This window comes from Triticum dicoccoides, chromosome 2B, assembly GCF_002162155.2.
Source record: "Triticum dicoccoides isolate Atlit2015 ecotype Zavitan chromosome 2B, WEW_v2.0, whole genome shotgun sequence".
In the NCBI taxonomy this organism is placed as follows: Eukaryota; Viridiplantae; Streptophyta; class Magnoliopsida; order Poales; family Poaceae; genus Triticum; species Triticum dicoccoides.
Genome location: NC_041383.1, coordinates 658,553,730 through 658,568,698, shown reverse-complemented (window position 1 = coordinate 658,568,698; position 14,969 = coordinate 658,553,730). Strand labels below are relative to the sequence as shown.

Genomic DNA, 14,969 nt, shown 5'->3' with positions numbered 1-14,969 from the left:
CTCCCGATAACTTCAACACGTGGGGGAGGGGTCGATCGATATACCCCCTCCCGATAACTTCAACACGTGGGGGGGGGTCGATATACCCCCTCCCCGTTACTATTATTTTCCCATGTACGTATGTCATCGTTGTCGATATAAACCCCTCCCGATAACTTCAACACGTGGGGGGGGGGGTTGATATACCCCCTCCCAATAACTTCAACACGAGGGGGGGGTCGATATACCCCCTCCCCGATAACATTATTTTCCCGTGTATGTATCTCGTCGTTGTCGATATTACCCCCTTGAAGCGTTGTCGAGGCCACCCCAAACCCTAGAGAAGCAGCCTCGAGGCCGCTAATTAATATGATTCCTTACTGTGATTAGCTAGCTAGTTCTATGTTTGCCACTAATATATCCATATGTGTCATGTTTGAATAATAATTGTCATGTTGTAAATATTTGTAGAAACTATGGACACCCCCCCCGAGACGAAGCAACAGAAGCGATGTTGGGGGAGATAATCGCACATGGAAGTGATGCCGTCTTATCATTTCTGAACGACACCGTTGGTCTGGAAGGACAGGGTGAAGAACAGACAATTATGATGGCTCCTTTGACCCAATGCTGGTGCAAGAAGGAGACCATGAGGACGGCTCTGGTGACCTAATGACGGTGCAAGAAGGAGACCGTGATGACGGCTCCGGTGACCGAACCAAGTCTGGCCAGGTATATATATTAGTTAAGCCTGTGCTGACTAGCTAATTGATGCATTCATTGTTTTGGTATATGTACACATATTAATTAACTCTTGTTTTTCTTCTTTTTTCTAGCCCTCTTGATCGAGCACAACTTCGGTAAGGAGACGAGGCCCGAAGAAAAAGTTGAGCTCGGATGAAAGGTTTGAGATCACAGCAATCGCGCGCGACGGCGAACCGATTGAACCCATCTGGACAAAGAACGCATTTGCTGCTCAGTGCGGGGTTCTTGTGAGGGACAAGATCCCGATCAGCATCCACCAATGGTATAAGCCTAAGGAGGAAGACCCTGAGGTGTCTTATGTCAATGATATGCAGAAAGATGATCTTTGGACTGAGCTGAAGGCAAATTTCACCCTACCGCCAGAGGAGGATCTGGAGAAGCCAGTTATAGAGCAATTAATCAAGTCTTGTGCTCTTAAGAAGATGGCAGGCCTATTCAGGAGGTGGAGGAAAGAGCTGACAAAGTTTGTCGACAAAGAAGAGACACCAAAATTCATCGGCAAATATGAGAAGATCAGAGATCACTGGCCCGCATTTGTGGCCCACAAGACATCGAAAAAGAGTAAGAAGATGGTGGCAACAAACAAGCAAAATGCTGCGAAGAAGAAGTTTCACCATCGCACGGGGTCAGGTGGCTACCTCAAAGCCCAACCTAAGTGGTCCAAGGCTGAGAATGATCTGCTTGATAAAGGGATCGAACCAGAGACAATGAACTGGCCAGACCATTGCCGGACTTGGTTCTTCGGGGCTGGTGGAACCTTGGACCCTATATCAGGGAAGTGCCGTTGGACGGACGAGCAACTGAAAATACCAGTCAATAGGCTTCAGCACTATATCGATGCAGCGCAGCAAGGGATGTTCGTTCCAGACAGGGAGAAGGACGAGCTCACAATGGCCCTCGGGAATCCTGAGCACCCTGGACGGACACGAGGCACGCCAGGCTCCATTCCGTGGAAGGTTGGTTTTCCGGACACAGGCGGTTACAAATGCCATGAGAGGAGGAAGAAAGTGGAGCATAGCCAACTGCAGGCGCTGCACGCAAGGGTAGAAGGGCTAGAGGAACGAGAAGCAGATCGCAGCAAACGACCTGCCGAAGCTTCCCCCGAAGCTACCCCGCCATCTCAGCGGAGAAGCAACGTGGGTTCCACCGAGCTGCTTCAGCCGGAGCATGTCTTGATGGCTCCTACTAGCTACCCCGTGGATTTTATCATGGAGTCTCAAAATTGCCACCTTATGACGCAATGGCAGAACTTAAAAGTCAAGGCGGCTGTTGGCCAAGTTCTACCTTCTGAACCCGGCGCAACTTTTCACTGTCGTCCGATTCCAGAAGGATATGCTAGGGTGACGGTGGACGAAATAACGGAGGGATTTGAGGACCTCGAGCTTGACCACCCTACCGGTGAAGGGGAGACTTGGCTGGGTTCTGCTCTGAAGACTCCATGCCTATGGCGGAAGGAGTTCATCAAGCTTCCGAACTGGATGCCTCCTCCTCCTCCGGTGAGTCAGGGCACTCCGCCTCCTCGACTGCCTCCTCCTCCGGTGAGTGACGATCAGGGCACTCGACCTCCTTCTCCGGCGCGTGGCGGCACTCCGCCTCCTTCTCCTCCTGCGCCGACGCGCCCGAGCAGCCAGCAACCTCCTCCTTCTCCGGCGCGTGGCGGCACTCCGCCTCCTTCTCCGCCTGCGCCGGCGCGCCCGAGCAGCCAGCAGCCTCCTCCTTCTCCGCCTCACCAGCAAGGGCGGAAGAGACCCGCTGCCGCCCCGGCTGCTCCGGAGCGTCGTAGTCCTTCTCCTCCGCCTCGTAAGCAAGCACGAAAGAAGACAGACGCTGCAGCCGCTCCATCTGCTCCGACGTCTAGCAGTACAGTCAGCAGAGGCGGGAGGCAATACAGATACGGTCCTTCTCTCAAGCCTCTAGAGAAGTTACCATACGAGAGGACCGAGGAGGAAAACATGAAGATCATGCAGACCGAAGTGGATGACTTCTTTGAAGGGTTGAAAGCAAAGAGACATCCACCTTCGGAGGAGAAGGTAGATCCGGTGAAAGCAAAGCGCACTATCGATGCCCTGAGGAAACCACCAAAGTCTCTACCGAAAAACAACTATGAGTGCATTACTGCAAAGACATATCTCGAAGCTAACCGGTCGGGAAGTACTGTCAGTGATAAAAGGTTAAAAGAATGAGCAGCTGGGAAAAAATTTGCCCAGCTCGGCGAACAAGCAAAGCAATCGTGCCCTCCGCTCAATGTGTCTAGCGACATCGTCGCTAATGCTCCCGGGACGGTGCCCGGTTATAACAATCTTGGAGATTACCTGCCTGATGATGTACATTTTGATTTCTTGAAGGTGGATGAACACATATACGAGTACGGAAAGCCTCTCGTCAAAGATGAAAAATCTCTAACAACGATGATGCGAAGATTCCATAATTGGTACATGAAAACCTACAGAGAGTCTGGGGGGACGAATACTTTGTATCTGAGAATTAAAGAGCAGCACGACCTCGTTGGAACTGATCTGTTGCCTGTTCCATTTGAGGAGTTCTTCGAGTTCTTCAATCAAAAGGCCCTCGATAAATTAACGGTCTTTTGCTACTGTCTGTAAGTACTATTTCTGTCATTAAGTCTCTATATATAGCTCGGCTCTTTAATTGCATGTATTTATAATTAATTATCCTCACTATATTATACAGATTGAAGATCGTCGAGTCCAAAAAACAAGAAATGTATGATATTGGGTTCATTAACACAAATATCATAGATGAAATTCAGGTTAAAAAGCATGCCGAAGAGGCCGAGGCCAACTTGCTACAATCGTTGATCAAAAATCAAAACAAAGATTTAATGCTCTTTCCTTACAACTTCAAGTGAGTGTTACTGTCGTGTGCATATTCGGTTTCCCTTATTACTCGAGCGAGGTTATAGTAATGTAATTGATGAGTTGTGCATGCGTGCGCAACTTCCACTATGTTCTTCTGGAGATTAAGCTTGAGCAGGGAGTAGTAACCGTCTTAGACTCGAGACGAAAAGATCCCGAAACCTATGCGGACATGACTAAATTGCTCAACAAGTAAGTTCAATCAATCATTATCGCATCATATCGGCAAATTTTTGTTCATTTCCTGATATCTCAAGTAATAATAATTATTTTCTTTGTCTTGAAGGGTTTGGAAACAGTTCATCGCAAAAGCTCCGGGACTACCGAAGGAGCTGCGATATACATACCCGAAAGTAAGTACTACTAGCTAGCTAGTTGCGCGCATCTCCCGTTGATTCTATAGCTATACTTTCATCAATGTCATTTATAATGCTTCAATATCAGTTTGATTGACCTCTATTTCTCATAAAGTGCTTGTGGCAGGAAGAAGGGAATAATTTCTGTGGATACTACGTGTGCGAGTTCATCTACAACGCGACTTTGAAACATAAGCGGGGCTACTCTAAAAGACAATATGAAGTGCGTAAGCAATAATATTCACAATTTCATTTTATTACACCATCATTTCTGTTGAGTTTCATTCATATATGTATTAACCCCCTTCTTCAAATTAGACGTAGCAAATGCGGAATGAACTCCTAGAACAAGATCGCACGAAAGCAATTCAAGAGGAATTGGCGGGATTCTTTCTTGACCACGTGATCAATAAAGCCGGAGAATACCATGTGGAAGTTGATTTCAAGTGCTAGGGGATTGTAAGAGATCTTACATATTGTATATGTATGTAGCCAGTAGCATCGGATAGATAATACGAAAACTTGTTGTTCGATCAATCTCTCGGAGAAGGAGAGGTCGATCGATCACTTCTCTCGGTATGCATGACGAACTTCTGTACTTAATGGTTCCCTTCATTTTCTTACTAGCTAGCGTGTCGAGGGCCTCTCTATGTACAGTATGTAGCGACAACCAAGCACGGACATAAGACAGGACACTTCTCTCTATTAATTAGCTAGCTAACACAATATATGAAACACCTAAATTAACCCCCAAAACCCCCAACGCCCCCCCTTAAAAAAACCCCAGCCACTGAAATGCTGACGCGTGGATGCCTTTTGGTCCCAGTTGGTGCCACCAACCGGGACCAAATGCCCTCCTGCCTGGGCTCGGCACACCGGCCACATGGAGGCCCATCTGTCCCGGTTCGTGTTAGAACCGGGACTAAAGGTCTAGGGCATTAGTAACGACCCTTTAGTCTCGGTGCAAGAACCGGGACAAAAGACCATCACCAACCGGGACTAATAGGGGTTTTTCTACTAGTGCGGCCAGCAGTGCCTGGAACAACGTGTTCCCCGCTAGCACAAGCGGCATGAGTAGCAGCTGCAGCCAAGTGTCCCGCCTGAATGCAGCCATGTTCTCGTTGTTCGGCATGAACCCGCAGCTCGAGAACGTGGAAACCGTCGTGAACACGGCGAAGGTCCATACGCTCAGGGCCTTGCTCCGCAGCGTCCGCCTCGCGCCCGTGGACGTGTAGATGTAGGCCGCAATGGCGGTGGCGCCGAGTACGTGCGCCACCACGAGGATGGCGAGGACGACTAGGGACAGCGAGCGCACCGCCTCGAGCCGCAGCCGCTTCGCGCCTATCGGGCTTTTGCTCGTCTTGTCGGAGTTTCTCTTCTAGCTTTCGATGTCGGCGGCGGTGGCAACCTGTGGCGTCGTCTCGAGCTCGACCCCTCCGTTGTCATGGCTCTCCACTCGCTGCGATATGCTTATACCTTGTTAGCTCAGCTTGTACCATTTGAACGTCAGGCCTACGAGTGACACGAACACCTCGCCTCCGGCAAACATGAGCACGGTCAGGACGAAGAGCTGGCCGTAGGAGAACACCTCCATCTCGACGACGGACATGCTCGACACCGTCACGGCTGACACGGTGGTGCAGAATAGGTCAATGCCGCGGGGCCGGCCCCTCCCGCCGCCGTGCCCGGCTGGCGGCGCACGGAACTTTAGCTCATCCAGGAGGAGGTACCGGAGCCAGGAAACAGCGAGGAGGTAGGCGGCGTGTACGAGCAGCGAGCTGATCCGAGACGGCCAGACCTGCCTGGCGCCGCACCGCAGCGCGTGCCGCCACCGCGCCGCACGCTCCGTGACGTGGTGATGCGTGTAGGACTTGCAGAGCGAGCAGAGGCGGTACATTGCCTTGTCGAGCGCTGCGGCCATGCGCCGCACGTGGTGTGAGAGTTCCCGGAGCTTATGGTGAGCTCTGGCCATGGTGTGGGTTCGTGTACTACTCCCTCCTTTCCGGTTTATAGGACTTATCTCAAAATTTTAGTTTTTCCACTTTATAAGGCTCAATTTGGTTGTTTTCCATCACATGTTCAGATTTCAAGGTGCATTAAATCATTGCATGCAAGTATTAAGAGAAAATTGACCAATGCATGTACTTTATGCATGCATGCATTGCAATTAATGCATTGATAAACATAACTTTTTAAGGAAAACAAGAGCATAAATTAGGTGCTTTTGTAAAATTACAAAAAGTATTCCACCACTCACCATCTACCTTGATTGGTAAGATTTTTGAATTGAGCCCTATAAACCGGAAAGGAAGGAGTATTGTTTTGGACGTGCACAGTGGTATTATGGGGTTTACGTGCACTAAAGTTGTGCATGCACGGGCCGGTGGCTTACGTGTTTCGCTGGTTGAGTTGATAAAGTGGAGACGTCCGTCAGGTATATATACAGGGAGGATAAGTGCAACGTACGGTTGGAAGTTGAACGGAACCTAGATGGCCGGCGCCGTCGGGGAAGACGATAGACTACGCGCCTCTCTAGACAACCCATCTTCAACCACAAACACAAAGATTCTTATTTTCTTACCTTTGATTACTGGTGCAGAGATTTGGTGTTTCTCCGGTGTTTAAGGAACTTTAGTTTAAATTTTCCGCATGATGCAACTTTAGTTTAAAGAACAGGGTTGCACATCTCTAACTTACCGTTGTACGCAATGTTTTTTTTGAGGGGCGTTGTACGCAACTTTAAAATGTCCAGCAACTGAATTTTTGTTAGACTACGAGTCCAGGGTATCCTCGTCGGACCCAAAAAACCCTGCCTGGTCTATTTCAAGAGCACCGTCACAAGCACGCATTGTGTTTGGACTTTGGAGTATATCCTAACTATATATCTAAGTTAAGTAAGTAAGTGATCCCATTTAAGGTGATGGATCAATTCTTTTTGAGGAAATGGTTGTAGAAGTTGGAAAACACTAATGGAGTTTGGCAGAAGTTGTTTGGAAGAAAATACCTTAGTAAGAAAACGTTATAAGGATGGAGTGATGATGGTGGTGGTTCCCACTTTTGGCAAGGTATGATGAATGTTAACCATACATTTCAAAAGCTTGCTAGGAGGGTTCTGGGAGATGGAGCTAAAACTCTTTTCTGGAAGATGTCTGGCTTGGTGATAAGACACTCGCTGAGAGATTCCCCTGATTGTATAACATATCCTTCTCTAAGTTCATCACTGTTCAGTCTGCCAAAACTAGAGGCTGGGATGCTTTTGAATTTAGGAAGACCCTCTATGGGGAGACTGAGTAGCAATGGATTTCCCTGAAAAAATTGCTATATGAAGTGGAACTCTCTAATGATAAGAATACCGTAAAGTGGACACTGAATACCAAGAATAATTTTGTTGTGAGAGACTTGCACCTTCATTTTAAGGCTGCTACATTAGTACTTCCTCCGTCTAGGTGTATAAGTCACCTTACAAAAACCAAATAATACCAAAACATTTGGGCGAGGTGCATTAACTCCCATCTCGTTTCTTGTTTCTTGACATATCAACCAATAAGAGATGTGGGGCGTGCATGTTTTCAATGACTTGAGACTATCAAACACGACATGCAATGGTTAGTTCATTACATACAATGCTATTAATTAGCAATTAAACATTAAGTTTTCTCATTTCCTCATCTGCCTTGGTCGCGGTACACAGCCTAAGATGACTTATGTACCTAGACGGAAGGAGTAGGTTCCAGATTTACCTTCAAACTTAAAGATCAGTTTTTTTGTGTGTGTGGCTAATGCTGAAAGGTTGTGTTCTCACTAAAGACAATTCGCTGAACAGATGGGGGATTGGTAATGGCCAGCTCCATTTCTGTGAGCAAAACTACAATATGGAGCATTTGTTTTTCAGATATTATCTTGCCAACCTTGGTTTGGCAGGTTGTGGGATGTGCTTTTAACCTAACTAGATTACATGATGGCATTGAGGATTTAATTGGTGATTGGGCTAACTCCTTCTCTAAAGACCAAAAGGCTTTATTGGTGATGGAAGGGGATACCATCTGCTGGACACTATGGAAGACAAACAAAGCTTGTTAAATAAACTATGATCCAGTTGTTGTTGTGTACAATTTTTGGCACTACCTTACCAATTGGAGCATTTTGCAGAAAGAACCAGGTCGAAGAAGAATTGAGGAGGCGTGCATGATGATTAAGAATGTGAGATGACTAAAGGTTAGGCTCGATTTCATGGATGAAATTTTCTAACCAGAAGGCTCGAGGTATGATGATGTTGCTCCATGATATAGAATGTTTTTGTTGTTTGTCGTTGGCATTCTTGTAATAACTTACTATCAAATAGTATCTGTTAGAATGGAGATTCATTTCGGTGTGCTTTAGCTGTTTGAGGTATGCTTGTTAATGTGCCTTATAGGCTTGTCTCGGTATTCTAGGCTTTTGCTCTGCAAATGGGGTTTGATGCCCACCTCAGTCAGTCGTGCCTGCGAGGGTTCTTTAATGGAAATCGACGTGAGTCCAGAGCTCGATTTGTTTCTTTCAACATTTTGTTGTTTTGTTGATTGTATGACTATTTGGGGTGGTTTCTTTAATGGAAATTGATGCGAGTCCAGAGCTCAATTAGTTTCTTTCAATATTTTGTTGTTTTGTAGTTTGTAGTGACTATTTGGGGTGGTTTCTTTAATAAAAATCGACGTGACGGCTCATTTTTAAGAGGTAACACATTTACATGCACATTCAAGCCATTCACATCATCAAGCTCATACAAACCGTGCAGTCTTTACATTCTACTTTCCAACACATACAAGCAATCCACATCATCAAGCACATGCAAGCATTGCTCATCATCATTTTTTATTTTTATTTTGTCTAGCAACAAATAATTGAACTTGAATCTCACAAGGTAGTATAACATGCATCCACCCTCTATTTAGTTCTAGGTTTGTGACCGTTCATATGGTGAGAATGTGTTGTGGTATTATTCATATATTCTAGTTTTCCTTCTGATAATTGCATTACTATTACGTGCAGGGTGTTATCTAGTTTAATGAGTAGTATAGTCTAGTTTCTTGGGTGGTGTGGTGCTACCCAAAGCACTGTCGCAATGATTGTTAGGATCTTGTAATTAATTTTTTGACTTCTATACAAATATGGCATGTTTTACGTGCTCTAAAAGATTTTTTTTCCTAAACTGGCTCAACCCCTTTCCATTACTTAACTTAACGATAATGCAAAATGGCCCACAACGAGTTCAGGAGTAGGTGAAAGAGGGTTGAAAGCACACATGCTAAGATATCTCGGAAGGGTAGAAACCCGAATCACACATCGCTTTACGACCTATCCACATGCTTCTGTCAGTGACACGTAATGTGTTTTCTTTTGCGGGATAAATATTTGTATTTTCAATCACCAACTCATTACAATCACCACAAGCTATCTCCAAAATCTCAGAAGGGCCGGAGCCAAGCCAAGTCATGGTTCTACCATGAACTCTACCAAAAGTAGCTAATCCATCACTAGCCTTATTCCGTAATGTAAAACATGAGTAATACAAGTATGTCGAAGACTCAGAAGATGGCTGATTTCTTTCAGTAGAGATGCATAAACTGAACGATCAGTACCACCACCTGTAATATGTTGTAGAGTTGAGGAAGAAGGTCGACCATATTGGTTCCAGCCGCTCCAACCACATGTCAGCCGATGCATCACCCCACCAGGGGTAGCCAAGAAAACTCGACGGCGACGGGAGAATTGCATTGTGACAATGGTGGCATGAGGGACAAGTGAGGAGCAGGCGTGGTAGTCACTACAGGAAAATCCCGTTTTCCCATGTGTTAGACTATAAGTCGTGAGCTATTTATCGGGAACTCGGCTTATCTTCTCGGCTTATGCACACGGGGTAGAGCAGGACATGAAACTTCCTACCCGCAAAAAAATTCTTGTTTCGAGTGCTCTTTATAACCCCCCTCTCTCTCTTTTTGACTTGAAGGCCCTAAAGGGTAGATGCTGTTTTTAGAGGGGGCCTTCAGATTTTAGATAATTAGTCAGAGTATGTAAAAGCTGCATCCTAGCAATTTTAGAGTTTCTAATAAGTCAGTTGGAGAGTAGCCATCTGTCGTCTATACCGCATGTGCGAGGTTCTGTACATACTACATCAATATGATCGGTTGATCCATTTCCGTTGAAACCGGTACTTCTCGCTTCCCGTCCTCCTTGTGCTCAGTAATGGCGTCAGCCACATGCATTAAGGCACGCATCTTCTATCTAATCGCAATGGACCGATGGGTACCGCTCCATGGAATCGAGCTTCGAGCATGATATGCTCTCAATAATTGAGTAGAATGCTATCAAGGTCTTGAGGCTGTGAGCGCCCGAGCGGCCCGGGCGCTCTGAATTCTATCTATGATATATCTTAGATATATATTATGTCTTGGGTTTAGACTTATCGGGAGATTGGAGTGATCTTCAGAAAGCGATTGCAGTTAGAGCATCTTTAGCAAATCTTTCAAAAGTTATAGTTGAGCCGAAACTTTCTAGTGTAGGGGCATCTCCAACGGCAACCCACAAATTTCCTCTCACATCCGTCTACGGACAGGGGGACCAGTCCACAGACAGGATGCGGGTGACTATCATCCAACACTGCCCGCATACATTTCAACTTGCATTTAAAACAAATCAGACAAAATTCATGCAAACCATCTGATGTTCATTCGGATAGAAAATAGTACAAATCATTCATACATACCATGCAAATTAAATCTAGTACAATAATGTCTCAAATTCGACTAGATTCTGGATGTCCAACAAGTTTTTCGTCAACGGATCATGTCGTTCCACACATACTTCCGCTTTGTCTTCATCGAACAGTGTGTGAATGTAAATGGCCACCCCTCTGGCCTGTGGTACACCACAATAGCGCTTACAGGCTACATATAATGTGTAGACCAACATTGAGTGAATGAATCAATCAACAAGTTGAGCAAGAGAAAGCAAAACTTATGATCTCGTCCTCTGACGCGTGCAATGGCCACCTGGCCTCGAGCTGACGAACCATGTCACAAAACTTGGTGACGCTGGTCTGGATAGTGTACTCGTGATACGATAAAGACCTCACGTTGCGTTGTTGAATGATGTACAAGTCGTAGGACACAATGTGCTTTCGTGCGTGAAACTTTTCATGCGTGAAACTTTTCTTCTGGGATGTCCTTGCGAGCTTTCAAATTCATCCACAAGATATTGGACCGAATTCCGTGTCTAATATATGCAACTTCAAGAAGAACCATCTGTGGAGTTGTTCCGGGATTTTTTCCATTTAAACCGCCGCACGGAGTTCTCTGACGGTCCCAACACGGAACTTGGTGGGGTATCAATCTAGAAGAGAAAAGAAGTTGATTTTCCTCATGCAAAACACCACAGCCATCCTAAAGATTGGAACAAAACTTGGTTTTATTGCCAGAATACTGCCCCTGCTGAAGAAAATCCCTTGCCGGGTTACCGCCCTCAGCGGCTTAGCAACGGCCACCCGTTACCTCTTTGCTTAACTACCCAAGGACGGAAAACTTATGCACCTCAACTCGCCAAGCTCCGGGCTCTCATGGCCAACGGTTTGACTGGTATTGATCTCGTTTGCTGCTGGGTTTCCTGGGGTATCTTACCTTTAAGTCGCCGCCCCGGATTAATGCATGAATATACGGGCGACGTCAAGGATCCTCAACGACATCACGAAATAGTAATGACAAAGATTGCAGTTACTGAATCTGTGAAGAAGATGCTGGACAAGCCGATCGCAGCTTGCAGTCAAATCGGGTTGCCACCTTTTTGCGCCATCAACAAACCGCCAGCGGTAAAGTTTAACTTATTGCACCATGATTCGCCTCCACTTTAACAATGTGCTAATGCTCATGTGTTTTAATTTTGCAGGCCAATAGCTCCTTCTGGAAACGGACTAAACCGGCCAGGGCTCCTCGTGCAAAGAGCAAGGTCACCAAGAAAGTAGGCAAGAAGAAAACCACCGAATCCTCTGATCCGCCAGAGGATGTTGACGAATCAGATCCAGTGGTAGAACTTTATTCACTTGGTTCCTTTTTCATACACCTTATTGACAATAACTATTCCGATTCGGATCTTCTACCGGTTCAAAGATTTCGCCGTGCAACTCAGAAAGTGAAATACTCTCACCCTCTTGCTTATCTGGATCCAAAATTTTCTTTGAAGACACAGCAAGCTGAAGAACGTCGCACAACCCGGCGCAGTGGCCAGCAAATCACCTCTTCCGGTTTACCAGATACGCCAAACCGAAAATGTCGTCCAGAGGTTACTTGTTCTCCCGAAAAACTTTATCCTTTGAAGGGTTTCTTTAGATACCCACTTAATCGGTCTGATCCAAACTACTAGGCGTCTTCCAATTCATCTGGCGGTTCATCAACCACTCAGCTGCCTCCCCTCAAAACCGTCCCTGGGTAAGTATTGTTCTTCATGTTTTTCCTTCGTAATTCGGTTTACCGTGCTAATCTTTGTTGTGATGTTACAGTGCCAAATCCCGCCTAAGCAAGAAGGCTAAAACCAATACCCCCATTGGTGAAGTTGAACCAGAGAGGGCTGCTGAAGATACCAGTAGAAATACCGATGTTATGGATGATTCAATCCGACAAGGCGAGAATACTGAAGCTAATTCGCCGGAGGCTGACCCGGCAACTCATATTGATCCGTCGAGCCCTCATGCTACCCCTCCAAGACTGGCTTCCAATCCGCCGAGCCCGCTGCTAATCCGCCAAGTCCCGCTAGGGGTACCAGCAATCCGCCAAGTCCACCAAGAAATGATCATGATGATGTTGTAATTCCGGCACAACTCACACCAGTCCTGGTAATCCGGTTATCCTGGCCAAACATACCGCCAAAGAGGAATTCGCGACTATGGGCAAGGGGAAAGGGAAGACGGATTTATCCAACTTCGTCAACCTTAGCGCTGAGGAACTTCATTCCGTCTATTTAAACCGCCTGTACACCAGCCGTGACCTTGAAGCCGGTTTGGTGAACCTGATGAAGGAGCATTATGAGGTATGAACACTTGAAACTTATTCTATTCTATATATCATTTCCATGGTAGCCCCCAAGGGCCGGTTTATCTCCTGAAGATAAACCGGGACTTTGATATAAAGAACACTTCGACGTAGTAACCCCCAAGGGCCGGTTTGTCTCCTGAAGATAAACCGGGATTTTGATATAAAGAACACTTTGACGTAGTAACCCCCAAGGGCCAGTTTGTCTCCTTGAAGATAAACCGGGACTGCCTGTCTTTGTTGATTGCCTTTTCCTTTAAGACTGATCAAATGTGCATTAGCCCCCAAGTGCCAAGCTTAATACCTGAATTGAGCCTTAGGACTTTGAAAAATACCCACTTGAAAAAAGAAAACCACATTAGCCCCCAAGTGCTAAGTGTATAATTTATTATGTGCTTGGGACTGTAAGAGATGTTTAACTATTGTATCATCTGACCTTGCAGGCTGACATGAAAACCAAAGAGTCCCAAACCGCCGATCTTTAAGAAATCCTTAAGCTACAGCAAGAAGAGACCTCTAAAGCCAAAGAAGAGCTCAAGGGTGCCTTATTGGCCATGGAACAACTTAAAGAGGGCTTCAAAACTGAACGCACCAACTGGGAGACTGAAAAGGCTGCATTATTAAAGCGCGCAGAAGATGCTGAAGCAGCCCTTAAACCGGTGGAGGAAGAACTGACAGGTCTGAAGCATCAAGTGAATTCCATGACGGCTTCCGTGTTTGGTAAGCACCTTAGAACACCTGTTCTATAGTACTATAAACTCCGCCGGTTTAACTTGAATTTTTGAAACCGCCGCAGTCCCTCGCATTACTCATCTTGGAACAAACATGCAGATGAAGCTAGAAGCGGCCTACATGTTGATTGAGCAACTGTATACCAGTGCTCAGCGAGTGATCTCTGCAGCTTCATACAACAGACCGACACCAACTTTGATCAAGGACACATTAACAAGATTATCCATGACACAGGCTCAGATAGAGGAGGTGAAGCGATTTGCTTCTAGGGCTGGCACTTTACTCGCACTGACTCGGGCCAAAGCATGGATATCTGACTTGGATCCGGTTGACATCTGTAACGCCCCGGATTCGTTGCGCCAGGTGTCCCCCAGTTATTCGACATCATTGCCATGTCATTTTCTTGCGTGTTGCATATTGCCATGTCATCATGTGCATCTCATTTTGCATTCGTGTTCGTCTCATGCATCCGAGCATTTTCCCCATTGTCCGTTTTGCAATCCGACACTCCTATGTCCTCCGGCGTTCCCCTTTTGTCTCCTGTTGTGAGCGGGTGTTAAAATTTCTTGGAATGGACCGAGGTTTGCCAAGTGGCCTTGGTTTACCACCGGTAGACCGCCTGTCAAGTTTCGTGCCATTTGGAGTCCGTTTGATACTCCAACGGTTAACCGCGTAGCCCGCAAAGCCCCTTTTGTTTTGCAGCCGAAGACCCCTCCAAAGTGGCCCAAAAATCCCTCCAAACCCCCCATGCTCTCGGTCGTTCGATCACGATCGCGTGGCCAAAACCCGCACCTCATTTGGACTCTCCTAGCTCCCCCTACCTATAAATATGTCTTCCTCCCCGAAATCCCGCAGTCCAAACCCTAAAAATCCCCCCCTCTCCGCGTCGGACATGTCCGCCTGCCGCTGGACGAATCCTACCGCTGCCCGCGCCAATCATGGCCTGCCACGTGTCCACCCGCGCCCACTTCACCGCCGGGCCCGTGAAGCCCAGATCGGACCCGCCCCAAGCCACGCCGGGCCCGAGGGAGCCCGCAACCTCGCCGCCAGCACCCGCCTTGCCGGATCTTCGCCGCCGCCTTCGCGCCGTCGCCGGCGACCAACTCTGGCGACCGGAACACGCCGCCGCCCGTCCTCCGCCTTGCCTGCCTTGCCATCCACCGCGCCCGCCACCACACGCCTGCCCCGAGCGCCGGCCCGCGCCT

At 46.9% G+C, this 14,969-nt stretch overlaps 1 pseudogene; it reads right to left on the bottom strand.

The window, feature by feature from the left end:
- LOC119361112 overlaps positions 1–5,948 on the bottom strand; it is a 14,401-nt pseudogene extending 8,453 nt beyond the window's left edge.
- Positions 5,949–14,969: the final 9,021 nt, after the last annotated feature.